This window comes from Callospermophilus lateralis, chromosome 6, assembly GCF_048772815.1.
Source record: "Callospermophilus lateralis isolate mCalLat2 chromosome 6, mCalLat2.hap1, whole genome shotgun sequence".
In the NCBI taxonomy this organism is placed as follows: domain Eukaryota; kingdom Metazoa; phylum Chordata; class Mammalia; order Rodentia; family Sciuridae; genus Callospermophilus; species Callospermophilus lateralis.
The window spans coordinates 129,761,552-129,766,695 of NC_135310.1; the positions used below are offsets into that span (position 1 = coordinate 129,761,552).

Genomic DNA, 5,144 nt, shown 5'->3' on the forward strand with positions numbered 1-5,144 from the left:
ATTTTCATGCAATTCTTTGAAATATCCATTGGCTTCAAGTAAATCCCTGAGTCCAGTTCTCCAACTGTCCCACATATTATGTATAACACCTTAGGATAGGCAGGTGCTCCGAGAAATTCCTTTGCCTACCTCAACCTAGTCTGTAGTGACCATTACTTGACCAGTTATATATCAGAGTACCTAAATTGTATCCAACTATCACTCAAGTCCAACTTCTTGCAAAAAAAAAAAAGAATACTGGATAATTCCTTTGGCTATATTACCTTAGATTCATATTGTTACAATTCACGAGGTTCATTATCTTATTATTCATAAAATATATGAAAGAATCTGGACCAAATATCATCATAATAGTTACATTTTTTATGATTTAATGTCTTATTGCTCTAACAAAATGTCTGAGGTTGGTGACTTATAAACAAAAAGAAACTTATTTTAAAGTTTTGGAGGCTCACAATGCATAGATCAGTTTATATGAGACCTCATTGATAGGTGGTTTTGTAATAACCCAGCACATGAGATGGGTAAATATTACATGACAAGAGAGAAAGGCATAGAAATTTGGGGGCAGGTTTCATTTTTTCTAACAATTTTCATGGGAGTGGGTAATCAGAGTTCTGTTAAGAAGTATGGTAATCCCTTCCAAAGGCAGAAAACATGATAATCTCATAACCCTCCTGTAGTTGCCACTCCTTACAAGTACCATCACCGGTCAACACTGCTATGCTAAGAAAACCACATATCCAGCCATGAATCTATAGTGACACACTGAAATCATATTCAAATCATAGCTATATGCAACAAAGAACATTAATGGAGAGAAATAGTTAAGGTATTTTGCTATGTGTATACCTAAACTAAATACAAAAGACAAAGTATTCTCCCTAAAAAGCAAGAAATTAAAAGATATATTGTAAAGATGATTTCAATTGAGCACATTGACGTTGCATTAAAATTATGAACTGCTATTACATCAATAGTTCCAAGAAATTTCTGAATCATTTTCTATTTAAAAAGACCTTGAATTCATTTGGATTGCAATATGGAAAAAAATCACTATTGATATTTGATCTTGATTTTACATGGCTGGGTTCTTCAGAATTGAATGCTGTTTAGGTAGATTATGTTTTATTCACGTACATTTAGAATAACTCTGTGACCTGGTAAGAGTAAGTGTTGAGTGACTAAGGTGGATGAATGGATGGATGAACCATTGATGAAGTGATTCACCATTACACTATGAATGTCAGAGTCATACAAGTTATTCTCGCCCCATTAGTCTCTTAACTACCCTCTTACATCTTTGTTTCGGAGGGTATAGATCAGTGGATTCATGCTAGGTGTGACAACAGTATAAAAAGAGAGCAATGAACTTGCCTCGGTCTTGAGAATTTTCTGTTGGTGGCTGGAAATACATGCACATGACTGGAATGAAAAAGAGGGAAACCACCATAAGATGGACTCCACATGTCCTGAAGACTTTCTGAAGTACAGTATTTGACTGCATCCTCAGTACTGCCCGAGCAATGACACCATAGGATGTCAGAATGAGGGCGAGAGGTCTGATAACAACAATAGAGGTTGTGACCATGATGGTCATCTCATTAGCATGAGTATCAAAACAGGATAATTGCAGAAGTGCTGGTACTTCAGAGAAGAAGTGATCAACTTGTAGACGTCCACATAGAGGTACCCAGAGGATAAAGAGAGAATGAACTGCTGAGTTGGTAAAACCACATACCCAAGAAGCCACTGCAAGCAAGTGGCAGAATCCAGGGTGCATGAGGACAGTGTAATGCAAGGGTTTACACACAGCCACATAATGGTCATAGGACATCACCACCTACAAGATACACTCTGTTGTTCCCAATGCAAGGACAAAGTAAAGTTGAACCATGCAACCAGCATAAGAAATGGTCTTCTCTGGGCCCCAGAGGTTCACCAGCAGTTGTGGGATAGAGCTGGTAGTGTAGCAGAGATCCAGAAAAGAGAGATTTGAGAGAAAGAAATACATAGGAGTATGGAGATGGGAATCCAGTTAAGACAAGATGATAATGAACATGTTGCCTGTCAATTTCATCAGGTAGAATATCAAGATCAGCACAAAGAAAACTACTTCCAGGTGAGGCCAATTAGAAAATCCCAATAGAATGAAGTAGTCTTCAGAGGTACCACTGAGTTTTTCCATCATCATTTGTTTTCTGTTACCTGAGGAAAATAATTTCATAAACACACACACACACACACACACACACACACACACACACATACACACACACATCATAAAACTTGATTCACAAACTGTAAGGATACATGAAGAAGTAACAAAAGTATTTTGAATGTCCAACCACTGTTTACTACTAGTATCATTTTCCCATATCCCTTTTCAAAGGACATGTGAATGTTCAATAAATATATGAAAATATGTTTAATATCTCTAGAAATTAGATAAATGCAAATTAAAACTATACTTAGATTTCATTGCATTCTAGTCAGAATGATATGAACCACTGAATCTGAAGACTTTTTTCTCTAGGACAATGATCTACGTAGTATTTAAATTGCCAACATAAGCTTTATCTCCTACATACTTTTAATTCCTCAGTTTAGAGAAGAATTATTAATATTTAATGAAACTAAAAAATATATTTTTTCATTTAATTTACTGTACATAGTGAATCTTATGTTCCTTTAAAATAGTCTATATTTCATAAGTATTCATGAATCTTAGGTGAATCTTTTTCATCTGTTAGTCTTCAGTTTTTCAGAACGATAGGTAGTGGTTTTTGTTATATAGTTGCTGTAATAATACACAGTAGCCCAGCATTAAATATCTCTTTTTCTCTCTGAAACCTCCTCTCTTTCCAACTTATCACACAATTCAGTTGTCCTCCAATGGACAATTTTTTTTTCTCTCATACTTACCAGTTTGCTATGGCAGGGAAAAAAATCACGTTAGAGCCACTTGTGATTTTTTGGTTTGGAGGGTCTCTTATTTTCTCATATTTTGTAAATGCAACTCCTGTAAAAGATGTCAAGAAGAGATAATGGATTGATGGAAACAAGAAAATGTGGAAAAATTAGTTTGTTCCTCAAACTACAAGACCCTAATAAATTTTTAACATTGGTAATGAAAAGAGTTAAGAACTTGTTACCCTCATTCTTACTAAAAAGTCTATAACCATCCAGGATATCCAGTCATGACATTTTTAAAAGAACGTTAAAAAAAATCTATAACTGAATCAAAACCAATAATGCTCCAGTAGTAAATCATGAAGATTCCTTCACTTAGAGGTCACTGCCAGTTGAGGGGTGATAAAAATTTTCAAGAGGTTTAAAATTTTATTTTTCCTTAGAATGAGAAGTAGTGTCCCAAGTGTTATGCTTTCTCTGATGTAGGTGTAATTATCTGTCTTCTGTAGTTGTCCCCATGACTTAATGGATTAACCAGAACTAAGTGGGAGCTCTGAGATGACTTTATAGCATGCTAAAGGTGATTCAAAAATAAAGATAGATAAAAGGGGTACAACTGGAGGGACATAAAATAACAGCTTCAAGTAGTGAAAAGGCACAGATTTCATGATTCCTTTTTCTTCTTAGTAAAAAGTGGGGAATAAAGACCTTATCAAAATTAATTTTGTGATCTGAGAATATATTCAATGTATGGGCATCAGCATTATAGAAGGAAAAGTGGTTGCTTTTCCCCATCCTTTTTGCCACTGGCTAACATTTGTTGATTCTAATCATATTATTCTTTTATACTCTTACCTAGTGCTTAAGTGATACCTAAGAAATTCCTTTTAATTCCATCCTTCCTGCATCTGTTCATATTCCTTGCATGTCATCTTCTCTACTTATCGCTCACCATGTATGGATGACCTGGTCACTGGTGTTGGTCTCCTTGAAATCACCAGCTTAAATGTCTGTCTACAACTTAAGTTCTCATCCACTATACCAACTTAGTAAAACTGAATATTAAGGCAACTGGGATTACCATTAAAACAGAAGACAGACCTAAGTGTACTAAACATATTTGTATCCAGAAGGAGAAACTCATTAGAGCTATCAGTGTATCAGGGGATGGAACCTTACCTTAGAGCAATAGGGACCTTACAAACAAATGAGGATTGTGATGTTCTCCTCAATTGAAGCCATTGGGATTGTAAGTCCCAAAGTGTCAATTAATGCCATTCAAGGAATTGCACTTGCTAGGCCCATTTCTCAGAAAAGCTTTCAGTGAAATATTGCAATTTCATACCCACCAGGGTATAGTCATTATCACCAGTCCAAACATTAGTCAGAATGATAATTTAATGTGTTTTTCAGAAAGTGAATGCATTGCCCTGAATTAATTGAAATTTATTTCCCGCTTCCTCATCAGGCTAAGGGATACATTTGAGGAATAGTAACATAAGTTCTTTTGTGGATAGATCCAAGTGGTATTCAAATTATGTATCATTAAAAGATGACTGTACTAAAACTTAGTTGTATAACCACACTCTAAAACATAAAACTTTTATTATAAAATTAATCAAAATTTATGAGAGGAAATTTGTTGATTTTTATAGCTACTTGTTGAATAAATATTTTGAGTTCAAGGTGATAAGTGGTAAAAATAAACTTCTAAGTTAGTCCCATAGTTTACCTATTATGAATTGTGCTTCTATAAACATTAATGTGGCTGTGTCCCTGTAGTATGCTGTTTTAAAGTCCTTTGGGTATAGACCAAAGAGAGGGATAGCTGGGTCAAATGGTGGTTCCATTCCCAGTTTCCCATGAAATCTCCATACTGCTTTCCATATTGGCTACACCAATTTGGAGTCCCACCATCAATGTATGAGTGTATCTTTTTCCCCACATACTTGCCCACACTTATTGTTGTTTGTCTTCATAATAGCTGCCATTCTGACTGAAATGAGATGATATCTTAGAGTAGTTTTGATTTGCATTTCTCTAACTGCTAGAGATGATGAATAATTTTTATATATTTGTTGATTGATTGTATATCCTCTTCTGAGAAGTGTCTGTTCAGGTCCTTGACCCATTTATTGATTGGGTTATTTGTGTTTTTTTTTGTTTGTTTGTTGTTGTTGTTGGTTTTTTTTTTTTTTGGTGCTTAGCTTTTGAGTTCTTTGTATACCCTA

The 5,144-nt window shown here is 35.0% G+C and overlaps 1 pseudogene; it reads right to left on the reverse strand.

Annotated features, from left to right (window-relative positions):
- Positions 1-1,287: 1,287 nt before the first annotated feature.
- On the reverse strand, positions 1,288-2,191 carry LOC143400832 (olfactory receptor 2J3-like; annotated as a pseudogene).
- Positions 2,192-5,144: the final 2,953 nt, after the last annotated feature.